The sequence below is a fragment of the Lithobates pipiens genome, unplaced genomic scaffold, assembly GCF_037356315.1.
Source record: "Lithobates pipiens isolate NorthernLeopardFrog02 unplaced genomic scaffold, aLitPip1_a1.2 Scaffold_28, whole genome shotgun sequence".
NCBI classification, from domain to species: domain Eukaryota; kingdom Metazoa; phylum Chordata; class Amphibia; order Anura; family Ranidae; genus Lithobates; species Lithobates pipiens.
In genome coordinates this window covers 81,784,004-81,798,755 of record NW_027507789.1, presented here as the reverse complement: position 1 = coordinate 81,798,755, position 14,752 = coordinate 81,784,004, and the positions used below count along the sequence as shown (strand labels likewise).

General features: G+C 51.1%; 3 pseudogenes; all 3 read left to right on the top strand.

The window, feature by feature from the left end:
• Nucleotides 1-3,116: 3,116 nt before the first annotated feature.
• On the top strand, nucleotides 3,117-3,235 carry LOC143936557 (5S ribosomal RNA; annotated as a pseudogene).
• Nucleotides 3,236-3,335: 100 nt separating this feature from the next.
• Nucleotides 3,336-3,454, top strand: LOC143937612 (5S ribosomal RNA; annotated as a pseudogene).
• Nucleotides 3,455-3,776: 322 nt separating this feature from the next.
• Nucleotides 3,777-3,895, top strand: LOC143937264 (5S ribosomal RNA; annotated as a pseudogene).
• The last annotated feature ends 10,857 nt before the right edge of the window (nucleotides 3,896-14,752 follow it).

The window sequence follows — 14,752 nt, the reverse complement described above, 5'->3', positions numbered from 1 at the left end:
TGGGCCTGGTTTGTACCTGGATGAGAGACCTCCTGGGTTTTCCAGATGCCGCAGGCTTCTTTTTATGTTGTTGGCGTTGACTTGTTTTTTTTGTTTGTTTCCGAAAGTGGCCATCTTGGCGTTTGTCAAGAGGGTTGAGCGTGCATTTGATCTCAGAGGCTAAGCAGGGTTGGGACATGGTTAGTACCTGGATGGGAGACCGCCTGGGATTTCTCGATGCCATAGGCTTTAGTTTTAAGTTGTTGGCATTGACTTATTTTTTTATTTTTATTATTCTTTTATTAAGTAGAACAACATAAATATAACAGTCAACCATACAGCATGACCCAGGGTCACAATTACATGCTAACAAAAAATAGGCAGCCAAATATTTCTGGGTTCTCAGAGGGGAGTCCTACAGTTTCATGCAGAAAATAGAGAAACCCCACCTCCGACATGTAGTACAGTATAACTAGTGCAGCTCCGTTCGGACAAATGTAATCATGGAGAACAACTGGGACCACAGCGAGCCAGCTTATCATGACCTACGTGAACTAGAGTAAAATATGAGCTGGTCATGTCCAGAACCCTGGGGTTCTTCTGGGTCCCGAAGGCTAGTAAGGAGACAAGGCATAGTCAAAAGGGAGGACGGGGGAAGAAGAGAGTGCAAAGACGGAGAGAGAGGAGGTGGGGGGATATCGGCGGGGAAAAAAAGAAAAATAAAGACAAAAAGGGAGGGGGGGGGAATGCCACCCAGGGCAGACATGGCCTACGTAGGTAAACGTTAGATGTTCAGTCGTTTTCTGGGACGGGGGCAGTGCTCACCTCCCGAATGTAGTCTCGAGTACCAGTAAAATACCTCCAGGGCCTCCATGTAACACTAAATGCCTCTTCAGTGTTGTGAAGGGTGGCGGTCAATTCTTCCATCCGGAGAATATGATTGACTTTGGAATACCACAGCACCTTGGATGGGGGCTGAGGCTGCCTCCACAGTGCGGGAATGCAGGCCCGGGCGGCATTCAGGAGTTGCATTGTGAGGGTTTTTTTGTATTTTCGAACAGGCTGTTCGGTCAAGTGTAGAAGGCACGCTACTGGGAACCCAAAAGTTCCTCAAGGTCGGGCATGCCCAGAAAAGGTGTCCCATGGTCCCCATATCTGAATTTCACCTCCAACAAACATCCGGGATCGATCTATCCATTTTATTCAGAAGGTATGGGACTCTATACCAGCGTGAGACTATCTTGTATCTTGATATTGGTTTGCGATGGAAGCTTTATGTACTAAGGTCAGGATCTTCCCTATCTGTTGTGGGGTAAATGTGATGCCTAAGTCCCTCTCCCATTTGTGGATAAATGGTGGGGTCGACTCCTCCTCCTGACTACTCAATAGGTTGTACAGGAGGGAGAGGGTGTGTCGCACAGGTTCCCTTTTGTGACAGATGGATTTATAGGGTGTCAGGTCTCTAGGAGTTTAGGGGGCCCTTTGTATGGCCAGAAGAAAGGGACGAAGTTGATAAGCACTAAACAAGTCAAGCGGAGGGTCAGAAAGCTCGGCGTCAGTTTGCGTGGTCGGGAGCCCTCCCGTGGGCCACACCTCTCCCAGACGCTGTTTCCCCACCACTGTCAACTGTCGCAGTTTCTTGTTGGTAAATCCCGGTGGGAAGTCTGGATTACCTATAACCGGAGTCATTGGTGATGGCAGGGGAGCAATGTGTGTGCAGCGGAACAACCTCCGCACAACAGCCAATGTAGCTCCCACTACGGGGTGACCTCTGAGGTCTTTTGGTAGGGAGGACAGGAGCCACGGGGAGGTCAATAGGGGAATGGATCCATCCTCAATCTCCATCTCCACCCACTGCTTGTGTGGGCCATTACAATGCCAATCAACGACTCTCGCTAGCAGAGTCACTCTGTAGTATTGTCTGAGATCTGGGAGACCCAGACCCCCCTTGTCCTTTGGTCTGGCAAGCAATTGCAACCGGGCTCTGGGCGGTTTGCGCGCTCAAATAAAGTCCCGGAGCAGCACCTGCAGTTGTCTGAAAAAAATTGGGGGTAACCAGATCGGTAATGTCTGGAACATGTATAAGATCCGAGGGAGGGCCATCATTTTGAATGCATTACAGCGCCCGAACCAGGTCAGTGTTAAAGCATGCCAGTTTCCCAAATCAGATTTCAGTCTATCCAGGAGAGGGACAAAATTAAGCAGGTACAATTGCGCTAAATCCGCTGCGATGTCAACGCCCAGTTAACGTATAGATTTTTCAGCCCAGTAGAATGGAAAAGCGGACCGGAGCCTCTTGGCCTCACCATCCGGGACCGATATATTCAATACAGCCGACTTGGCGCAATTGTTTTTATAGTTTGATAGGCTGCCGTGTCGCTGTAGAGACGCAAGTATTTTGGGAAGCAAAATGTGTGGATTGGAGACGGAAAAAATTAGATCGTCAGCGTACGCCGCAATTTTGTGGTGTGCCGAGGGTTTGGATATGCCAGTAATATTCGGGTCATTCCGAACGTGACACATAAGTGGTTCCAGTGTCAGAATTAAAATTAGGGGAGACAGAGGGCACCCCTGCCTCGTCCCATTAGTGATGGGGAAAGAGTCCGAGCACCCCTCGGTCACCCGTACCGCTGCCGACGGCGTGGAGTAAAGCGACATTACCCAGCTCATCATGTTGGGGCCAAGACCTATATGTTCCAGGGTGGCCTGCATAAAGTGCCAGGCCACCCTGTCAAAGTCCTTCTCCGCGTCCGTTGACAACATAAGCAAGGGCCTTCCCTGTTAATGCGCCGCATGGATTAAATTGAGGACTCGGGCCGTATTGTCTCTAGCTTCCGACTTATTTATATTTTTTTGCTTGTTTCCCAAGGTGACCATCTTGGCGTTTGTCAAGAGGGTTGAAAGTGCCTGAAAAGATTGCCTACGGGCACATCACCCTGAAAGCACCCGATCTCGTTTGATGTTGGAGGCTAATAGAGTCGGGCCTTGTTAGTACCTGGATGGGAGACCGCCTGGGAATACCAGGTGTCGTAGACTTCTTTTTATGTTGTTGGCGTTGACCTGTTTTTTTTTCCGCTTATTTCCCAAAGTGACCATCTTGGTGTTTGTCAAGAGGGTTGAGAGTGCCTGAAGAGATTGCCTATGGCCACATCACTCTGAAAGCACCCAATCTCGTCTGATCTTGGAGGCTAAGAAGAGTCTGGCCTGGTTAGTACCTGGATGGGAGACCACCTGGGATTACCAGTTATTGTAGGCTTCTTTTTATGTTGTTGGCGTTGACCTGTTTTTTTTTCGCTTGTTTCCCAAAGTGACCATCTTGGTGTTTGTCAAGAGGGTTGAGAGTGCCTGAAGAGTTTGCCTATGGCCACATCACTCTGAAAGCACCCAATCTCGTCTGATCTTGGAGGCTAAGAACAGTCGGGCCTGGTTAGTACCTGGATGGGAGACCACCAGGGAATACCAGTTATTGTAGGCTTCTTTTTATGTTGTTGGCGTTGATTCGTTTTTTTTTTTTCTTGTTTCCCAAGGTGACCATCTTGGCATTTGTCAAGAGGGTTGAGAGTGCCCAAAGAGATCGCTTACAGCAGCATCACCCTGAAAGAGCCCTATCTCTTCTCTTCTCTGAGGCTAAGAAGGGTTGGGCCTAGTTAGTACCTGGATGGGAGATGGCGTTGGAATACCAGGTGCCGTATTCTTCTTTTTATGTTGTTGACATTGACCTGTTTTTTTTTTTCACTTGTTTCCCAAGGTGACCATCTTGGCATTTGTCAAGAGGGTTGAGAGTGCCCGAAGAGATCACCTATGGCCCCATCACCTTGAAAGCGCCCAATCTCGTCTGATCTCGGATGCTAAACAGTGTCGGGCCTGGTTAGTACCTGGATGGGAGACCGCCTGGGAATACCAGGTGCCATAGGCTTCTGTTTTTTTTATTTTTTATTTAGTAGTATGCGACATACAATGTAAAGGCAACTTCACAGAATGTGTGATACAAATAGTTACAATCAAATGATCATATTGCATGGATATCAGAGCCAATGGTAAGAAGTCTGAGGAGAATAGCATGTGTACAGCTTTGCGGTCATATCAAGATGAGATTAAAGCTCCATCTCGTTGGGATCCTCTACCACTTAAAATATTATTGATACTAGCCCTGCTACCCTCGAAGAGTTTAGATATCCATAGATAGGGGAAGAGTATTGTGTAGTAGTCAAATGGGGTCGGAACATATCATTTTCTTTTCCCTTTTTTGAGTTAAGAAGGGAAATAGTAGAACTGAAAGGAGGGAGAAGGGGAAAGAGAAGATTGGGGAAGGAAATGGCAGAAAAGGAAAAGAAGGGGTAAGGGGGTGTCGTGGGTAGAGTGGATAGGATGGGGTCCCCTCCCAGGGAGCAAGAGACGCCCTCGGCTCACCAGCTCATCAGCTGTCCAACGTTTGGAACAGCGATCTCCAACGATCACCATGAGCTTACTATGTCTCGCGGAGGTATTCTTCCGAAAAGCGAAACTGGGTCCAGTAGAACCATCTGTTCCCATGCTCCTCCGTTTTATCCCTCATTGTGGCAGTCAGGTCTTCCATTCGTTCAATATCATTTACCCTTGCGAACCACTGGGTCACCATTGGAGCAGATTGCTCTTTCCACTGACTTGGGATGCAGGCCCTAGCTGCATTGAGGAGATGTTTAAGTAAGGACTTATGATAACGCTTTCTCGACATAGGAGTTAGATTGAGAAGAACTGCTGCGGGATCATTGGCTAAGGAAATGTCTGCGAACTTGTGGATGAGTCTCAGGACAGGCTGCCAGAATGTTTGTAATTTAGGGCATTCCCAGAAAATGTGGAGAATGGTGCCAGTCTGTTGCCCACAGTGACAGCAGCGGTCAGATTGACCGGGGAATATTTTGGCCAACACCACCGGTGTACGATACCAGCGTGTGATCAGCTTATATGAGATCTCCTGATATTTACTGCAGAGTGACGACTTATGGGCGAAAAAGAGTATTCTGTCCTTCTGTGGTTTGGAGAATGTAGTTTGTAAGTCCCTTTTCCATTTAGCTAGGAAGGGTGGATCCGTGGAGGATTGTGCGTCTGTCAGGATTTGGTAGGACCTAGAGAGGGAACCACGAATTGGGCCATCATCCAGGCAAAGTTCCTCGAAGGGGTGGAATTGTCTAGAGAAGAACGAATGGTTAGGTAGTGGTCCGAGGATATGGATTAGCTGTCTAGCTCTCCAGCTATCCAATGCAACAGGTACTTGCTCTAGCAGTATGGTCCCCGTGGGAATCAAGCCTGTGGGTCCAAGAAATAGGGCTGCTCTCAGAAGCCCTTTCGGGGCTTGCCTGGTAAAGGCCTGGTCAGACAGGCCCGGAGGGAATCTAGGATGTCCAATAATTGGGGTTATAGGAGAAGGGAAGTTAGTCAGGTGGGAAAGGTGAAAAAAACTATCCATCTCGGCGAGCGAGGGGCCAATTAACGGGTGAGTAGTCACACAGGGCTCCAATGGCCTCCCCGCCCAAGGCAGACCAGCCAGTGGAACCCGCGCCATCTCCTGCTCTAGCTTGACCCATAGCTTCAGTTCCCCATGCCGGTGTCTTATCACATATGGTTCCCCATCGGATAGTGTCCGCTGTGTACTGCGCATGCGCAGTACACAGCAACACAGATTCCGAAAATTGCCGAGCATGAACGGCGCCTGCGCACTGAGTCCAGGTTCTATCCCCACTATCCAAGTGGACATAGAGTAAGAATATAAAAGAGCCGAGCGCAGCGAGGCCGAGCCCGAAGCGTGGCGAGCAAAGCTCGCCTGCGAGGGACCCTCTAATATTCACAACCCTATGTCCGCTTGGATGGTGGGGCTACCACCTCCACTCACCGCGCAGGCGCCGTTCAGCTTCGGAAATTTTCCGAAGCTTCGTCTGCTCCGTACTGCGCATGCGCAGTACGGCGCGGACACTATATCATGGCCGGACAGTATATGGCAGAACACCGGCACCAGTCAACCACCGGTGTCATGTGCGTCGCTGTGTTATATAGAGCAGGGTCCGGGAAGCCAATACCTCCCCGCAATTTCGGTCGCAATAGCATTGCCCTACCAATACGCATATGTTTTCCGCACCAGAGGAACTTGATAAAGATTGAGCGAACCGCATGAAAGAAAGTCTGGGGTATTTTGATAGGTAAGGCTTGTAGTAGATACAGAAGTCGTGGCATCGCGTTCATCTTCAACACATTACAGCGTCCGAACCATGACAGAGCTAGTGGGTCCCATCTTTTAAGGTCCGCTGTAAGCCCATAGGCTTCTTTTTATGTTGTTGGCTTTGACCTGTTTTTTTTGCTTGTTTCTCAAGGCGACCATCTTGGCGTTTGTCAAGAGGGTTGGGCGTGTCTTAAAGAGAACGCTTACGGCCACATCAACCTGAAAGCACCCGATGTCGTCTGATTTCAGAGGCTAAGCAGCGTCAGGCCTGGTTAGTACCTGGATGGGAGACTCCCTGGGAAGACCAGGTGCCATAGAAGGATCTGGTCTGGTTAGTGTCTTTTTTTTTTTTATTCTTTATTTATGGATTGCAGGTAATACAGAGACAAACTGTAAAAGACATAGATCCCTCAGTTTTCCAGGTTAACAAAAATACATAGTTAATACTTCGTGGGGGACCGGGGGAAACCTAACAACCTATGTCAGCAGCAGCCCCAGCCGTGGCTAGGCCACCACATTATCCCACTCTAATGATCTGGCACCCCAGTGTCTACTTATAAACCAGGGCAGTCCCCGGGGCGATCCCCCTCAAGGCCCAGACTGAGGGGCCTCTAACATCGGTCACCTTCATTCTATTGGTCAAAGAGCTCAGCCGGGACCACCCCGAGGGCCGCCAACCCCTGGCTGGGAAATCGAGGGAACAAAACGAAAAGATCCTTGCGATCACCATGTATTTTAATTATACTTGGGAGTTAGGGGGTAGGGAAAGAGGGGGGAGCAAATGGGCAGGAGAAGGGGATGGGGGTAGAAAGAATGAAAGTTATAGGGGGCTAACAGTGCTACGAGGCAGACGGGGGAGAGAGTGAACCAGGGTGGTATACGAGAAGGGAGAGAAAGAAAGAGGACTCCGATGGGTTCCCACGGCCGGACCCTTCCCTCTATACACGTGCCAGAGCCTACAGATAGGATCTGTATGCGTCGGAAAACCTGAACAGGCTCCAAGACAACCAACGAGCAGTGTGCTCTTCCTCCCTGTCGCCTAACGCTGATGTGAGCTGTTCCATACTGTAGATGTCGAGTCCAGGTTCTATCCCCACTATCCAAGTGGACACAGAGTAAGAATATAAAAGAGCCGAGCGCAGCGAGGCCGAGCCCGAAGCGTGGCGAGCGAAGCTCGCCTGCGAGGGGCCCTCTAATATTCACAACCCTATGTCCGCTTGGATGGTGGGGCTACCACCTCCACTCACCGCGCAGGCGCCGTTCAGCTTCGGAGATTTTCCGAAGCTTCGTCTGCTCCGTACTGCGCATGCGCAGTACGGCGCGGACACTATATCATGGCCGGACAGTATATGGCAGAACACCGGCACCAGTCAACCACCGGTGTCATGTGCATCGCTGTGTAATATAGAGCAGGGTCCGGGAAGCCAATACCTCCCCGCAATTTCGGTCGCAATAGCATTGCCCTACCAATACGCATATGTTTTCCGCACCAGAGGAACTTGATAAAGATTGAGTGAACCGCATGAAAGAAAGTCTGGGGTATTTTGATAGGTAAGGCTTGTAGTAGATACAGAAGTCGTGGCATCGCGTTCATCTTCAACACATTACAGCGTCCGAACCATGACAGAGCTAGTGGGTCCCATCTTTTAAGGTCCGCTGTAAGCCCATAGGCTTCTTTTTATGTTGTTGGCTTTGACCTGTTTTTTTTTGCTTGTTTCTCAAGGTGAGCATCTTGGCGTTTGTCAAGAGGGTTGGGCGTGTCTTGAAGAGAACGCTTACGGCCACATCAACCTGAAAGCACCCGATCTCGTCTGATTTCAGAGGCTAAGCAGCGTCAGGCCTGGTTAGTACCTGGATGGGAGACTCCTTGGGAAGACCAGGTGCCATAGAAGGATCTGGTCTGGTTAGTGTCTTGATTGGGAGATCGCCTGGGAATACTGGATGCCGTAGGCTTCTTTTTATGTTGTTGGCTTTGACCTGTTTTTTTTAGCTTGTTTCCCAAGGTGACCATCTTGGCCTTTGTCAAGAGGCTTCAGAGTGCCCAAAGAGAGTGCCTACGGCCAAATCACTATACTATATATCTATATCTATAATAATAAATAATATTTTTAGTTATTATATATAAGATACTATATAGGGGATTTGGCCGTAGGCACTCTCTTTGGGCACTCTGAAGCCTCTTGACAAAGGCCAAGATGGTCACCTTGGGAAACAAGCTAAAAAAAACAGGTCAAAGCCAACAACATAAAAAGAAGCCTACGGCATCCAGTATTCCCAGGCGATCTCCCAATCAAGACACTAACCAGGGGGGGCGTGGCCTAGGCATGAAGGAGTGAGGACGCTCTTTTCCGGAGCTCCCGGTCCGTGACCCCTCCGCACCCCTTTACCACAGTTTGGTCGCATATTTCGGCATCGCCGACATCTCCGCGCTTCGGCGGAACACAGCAAGCCGAGCGGGGTCCGCCGCTGCTGCCATGGACAGGTACTTGGTCCCGCTGCAGCCTCCGGCCTCCACGCCGGATCCAGCCAAGATGGCGCCCGCGGCCTCCGGCGCTCCAGGACACGCGGCACAGAGAGAAGGTGAGCAGACTGCTATGCAGGGACACGACATGCCCCCGTTCTCCCCGCCTAGTGACTTGTCCCCGTGTCTCCCCCGCTCACTGTCCATGGCCTCGCTTGACAGCCCGGACCATAGCGGCCTGCCACCCTGGTTCCCTCACAACTCCCAACTGTCCCAGAGACCCTCCCGCAGTGGAAGCCTCATCCCAGGACCGAATGGCCAGGCTGCTCTCGCCTCAGACACACAGGGGGACCCACCGCTGCCACCAGCACCAGCATTATTGGGGGACAAGGCCATCCTAGCTTTACTCCAAAACCTTCCCACTAAAGCAGACTTTAGCTGTATGGCAGCCAGGATTGAAACGACCTTGCGACATGAAATCGCAGGGGTCAAACGTGACGTGTCGGCTACGAACGAGCGGGTGACCACCCTGGCATCGGATGTGACCTCCCTGACCACTGATGTTTCTGGCCTGCAAGCCGCACATGATACCCTTGCTGACAGAGTGGCACAGTTGCAACTCCTAGTGGATGACCTTGAGAATCGCAACCGCAGATGCAACATCAGGATCAGAGACTTGCCCGAAGCCACTGGCCAGGCAGACCTCAAAGCCACAGTTACAGCTATATTTAACGCCTGTCTGGACTGCGCTGCTGACACAGTAATAGCCATTGATAGAGTCCACAGGACCCTGGGCCCCAGGAGCCCCACAGAGAACCGGCCACGTGACGTTTTATGCTGTCTCCACAATTACTCAGTTAGGGAGGATGTCCTGCAAGCATCGTGGCGCAAAGGCAGCATTGATTTTGACGGGGCCCAAGTCACCCTTCTGCCAGATGTATCCCGCAAGACCTTCCAGATGAGACGCTGTCTGCGACCCCTTCTGGAACACCTAACTGAACGGAGGATTCCATACAAGTGGGGCCATCCGTTTCACCTTATAGTGCGCAAAAATGGGAGGCCCCTTGCGCTACGACACCCTTCGGAGGTCCCGTCCTTTCTGGAGGCTTTGGGCCTGCCCTCGGTTCAGGTCCCCGACTGGTTGGCTCCTGTTGTCCCCCAGGGAGCAGTGGCCCCGACGAACAACCCCTCAACCAGGCCACAGAGAGTGAGACGCCACCGTCGATCCCAACGTCAGAGATCGCAGGCCCCCCAAGATCGTGAACCCTGAGAGAGTACAGTAATTTTCCGTTATTCCTGTGTTATACCCTTTTTTTTTTGTTTTCTTTTTCTCTACCAACATAGACGGCTGGAGTATCCAGCTTTGTGTTGTTTACCATGCCACGGGCCATTGTTCCCAGTGCCCCCGCTAGGGGAGAGGAAGGACATTGGAAGAACAGAGTTGGACACTGCGCTTCCTGGACGAAGCCCTGAGTCATTGGCGGTACTGTTCACCATTCTCGTTACTGTTTATCTACAGGTGCCCTAGTCTCGGCGCTCTTTGTGTTTTTGGACTGCCTGGTGGTGCCCCCCGGGTGCCCCTGGGCGGCGTTCCCGCTCCCTCCCCCTCTCCCCCCCCCCCTTTTTCCATTTTTTTGGGGGGGGGGGGAGGGGCGGGTGCCTGGGTGGTATAAATTTATCTATACTCTGTGTTGAAAAGTTTAATATGTTGGTCTAATTATGCACTGTTCTACTGTTGTTAACTGCCCGATACCTGCTGCAGTGATGTTCTATAATGCGTTTGATGTCGTAGTTAAGATGCCAAAGAAGCTCCGTGCACGCCCGATTGCGACTGCATGGACCATGGGATGCTGGAGGGGTACTGCACCGACGAGTTCCTCCCTCTGCAGTGCCTTACCTCTTCCCCCACTAGGCCCCTCTGCCCTAACCGGCAGGTTCTCTCCGATAGGAGCTTTAGCAATTCCCCGATCTATCCCCACCCCTCCTACCCTCCTCCTCCCTACTAACTCCGGACCTTCTCCGCTTCGTTACTGCTTTTCCTTTTTCTCCTCCTCTTCCTCTGTGCTTGAACTCTATATCTACTACTGACTCTGGTGGGGACCGCCGGCCGGGTACCACTGCCGTCATGGCCCTGAAGCTGGTTTCCTGGAATGTGAAAGGGCTGAATGTACCTGAAAAAAGGTCCAGCTGCCTAACAGAATTGTGGCGGATGAAGCCCCAAATAGTTTTCCTCCAGGAGACCCATTTCAGGACAGACCAAATACCACGGCTTTATAGTAAGCACTTCCCCCTGGCCCACCACAGCACGTCCCCTACTTCCAAATCGAGAGGAGTGTGTGTTCTTCTTGCTAAAAACTTGCCGTGGCGCCTGTTAGCTGTCCAAGCCGATAGTGAAGGGAGATATCTCTTCATTAAGGGAACTCTCCACTCGCAAACTTTTACTCTTGCCAACCTATACATGCCGAATGTGGACCAGCTGCCGGCCTTAGAAGCATGCTTGGATGCCCTGGCTGCATTCTCGGAGGGTACTTTGATCGTTGGGGGGGACTTTAACCTCACCTTGGACCCCCGCAGAGACTCATCATCGGGCACCTCTGCGATTTCTGCGAGAACGCGTTCACACATAAGAGACCTGCTACACTCCCACCGACTGATCGATGTGTGGCGTACGCTTCACCCACAGGATAGGGACTATACGTTCTTTTCCACCGCTCATGGTTCTTACTCACATATAGATATGTTTTTAGTCGACCCACAATGCTATCCCGGCGGTCACAGACACTCAGATAGGCCACATAGCCCTGTCTGACCATGCCCCGATTTCTTTTATGCTGAAGCTACAACAGGAGTCGCGTGGTCAGTCCTGGTGGAGACTAAACGAGTCTCTCCTGAAGGACCCTGAGACCCACGCAGACCTGCTTAGGGAATTAGAAAGTTACTTTGATCATAACCGTGATTCTGTTTCCAACCCCCTCATGTTATGGGCGGCTCATAAATGCTACATTAGGGGCATTCTTATTAAACATGGTCATAGACTCAAAGTGGCCAAAACTGAGGCTCTCTCCAAACGTATTGCCAAGTTGCATGCGTGTGAACAACGACACAAATCCCAGCCGACTGCTGCGCTGGAGGTGAGAGATCTTAGAGAACAAATCAGAGATTTCTCTCTCTTTCAGGCTAGAACCAGACTCATGTGGGTCCGCAGGACGTATTATGAATATGGAGACAAGTGTAGTAGGTCCCTAGCGAACTCCCTGCGTGCCCAACGCAACGCGTCCTTCATTCCAACCATAACCTCCCCTTCGGGTGCCAAGCTTCATGATTCACGGGAGATAGCGGAGTGTTTCCGATCTTTCTATGAAGCCCTTTATAACTTGCACCCCCGGGACTCAGGAGATGCCCTCCAGGCCGGCACAGCAGCCATTGATGAGTACCTAGCTTCGGCAAACCTCCCGTCGCTTACACAGGAAGAGATAGAGCTTCTCTCGCAACCTATCTCCCCGGAGGAATTGTCGGCAGCGTTAAGAGACTCACCCAAGGGCAAGGCACCAGGCCCAGATGGGTTTACGGTCCCTTATTATAAGGCCTTCCTCTCCCTGTTGTCCACGCCGTTTGTGTCAGCTTTTAACGCCCTATTGGAGGGCCAGACCTTTCCACCGGAGCTGTTGCAGGCAAGCATCTCGGTCATACCCAAGCCGGAGAAGGATCCGCTTCTCTGTGCGAACTACAGGCCCATCTCCTTATTAAACAGCGACCTTAAGCTCTTCACTAAGATACTGGCGGAGCGGTTGGTGCCCATTCTCCAACGCCTGATACCTCTGGATCAGGTGGGGTTTATTCGTAACAGGGAAGCCCGAGACAACACTACCAGGACAATCAATGTTATAGAACGCGCCAGACGCCTTAAACTACCGATTATGTTGCTCTCTGTGGACACAGAAAAAGCGTTTGACAGGGTGAGCTGGCCTTTTTTGCTAGCCACCCTGCGAAGCCTGGGTGTACCCCCCCCATGCTTTCATGGGTTACAGCTCTTTACTCGTCACCGACGGCGATGGTTAGGGTCAATGGGTTTGCCTCGTCGCGTTTCACTATTGGCAATGGAACGAGGCAGGGATGCCCGTTGTCCCCCCTTTTGTTTGTCCTATCGCTTGAACCCTTGCTGCACCACATCAGGCAGAACATAGACATCAAGGGACTGGACACCCCCTCACACCACCATAAGGTCGCAGCCTTTGCAGATGACCTCTTGTTCTATGTCTCAGAGCCTCACATTACATTGCCGAATCTGTTAGCGGAAATAAGACGATATGGCACCCTGTCAAATTTTAAAATTAACTTACAGAAATCGGAAGCACTCAACGTCTCCCTGTCTACCAATGCCCAGACGAGTCTAAGCACTAATTTTCCCTTTCGTTGGGCAACTGGGGCTATACAATATCTGGGTACCAAGGTTCCCCCGGACCCACATCTGATTTTCCAATTGAATTTCCAGCCGCTTCTAAAAAAATTTGCCGTAGATCTAGAGAGGTGGTCAAAGTTGGCGACCTCTTGGTTTGGGAGATGCAATGTGCTCAAAATGAATGTAATGCCCAGACTCTTGTACCTATTACAAGCCTTACCGATAAAAATCCCCCAATCATTTTTTAAAGCCATGCGCTCCATCTTTATTCGATACGTATGGCAGGGCAGGCCTCCAAGACTCAGCCGAACATTACTGCTCAGACCAAAAGACAAGGGAGGGATTGGCCTCCCAGATCCGGCATGGTACTATACGGCGGTGCACATGAACAGAGTAGTTGACTGGTGCAGACACCTGAAGGATAAGCTGTGGGTTCGTCTGGAGCATGAATCCGTACCATTTCCACTTGAGGGTTTGCCCTGGAGTGGACCGGGCTGGTCGGGAGCGACGCGGGCACACCCACACATTGAGCCAACGTTACAAGAGCTAGACAGATATTTTACCCTGACGGGCGTGCCCAGTTTCCCTTCGCCCATGACTCCTATTATTGGACACCCACGCTTTGAACCCGGCATGACGGAAAAGTCTTTCCGCCTCGACCCTGACTGGGACCTTGTGCGGGCCTCTTCTTTTCTTGGCCCTAGGACGTGGACAGCGGTCTCCACTATGTACGAGGCGTTAGCAACCACGGCCCTGGGACAGTGGAAGCTTTCCCAACTCTCCCACTTCTTAAAATCTTTGCCAAACAGTGGCGAATTCCGCAGACCCCTAACATCGTTTGAGGAGGTATTCTCAGGAGAGGGACCGACCCGAAGGTCTCTTTCCCTGTCATATCGCATCCTACTGGACCAACTCTCCCAGGGTAACCTGGTGTTCGTGGAAAAATGGGAGCGAGACCTGCATGTCCGGCTCTCGCCAGACCAGAAGGACCGCGCGCTTCTTTTTGCGCACAAGTCATCCCTATGTAGTAAATACCAGGAAATAGCTTATAAAATTTTGACCCGATGGTACAGGACCCCCACTGTCCTGGCGGCTATGTTTCCCGGTCACAGCCCTTTGTGCTGGCGATGCGGTGAACAAGCCGGCACGTTACTACGTATCTTCTGGGAATGCCCTCAACTGGCCCATTTCTGGAGACAGGTTCTCAATATCATTTATGACCTCACGGCTATTGATCTCCAGAACAACCCAGCTACGATCTTCCTCAATCTGACCCCACTCTCGAGCAAGAAGTACCATAAATCTCTCTTAAAACATCTTCTGAGTGGGGCCAGGGCATGTATACCTAGCATGTGGAAACAGCAGGCCGCTCCACTGGTGTCTCACTGGTTTGCAAGAGTTTGCGACATCTACCGTATGGAACAGCTCACATCAGCGTTAGGCGACCGGGAGGAAGAGCACACTGCTTGTTGGTTGTCTTGGAGCCTGTTCAGGTTTTCCAACGCATACAGATCCTATCTGTAGGCTCTGGCACGTGTATAGAGGGAAGGGTCCGGCCGTGGGAACCCATCGGAGTCCTCTTTCTTTCTCTCCCTTCTCGTATACCACCCTGGTTCACTCTCTCCCCCGTCTGCCTCGTAGCACTGTTAGCCCCCTATAACTTTCATTCTTTCTACCCCATCCCCTTCTCCTGCCCATTTGCTCCCCCCTCTTTCCCTAC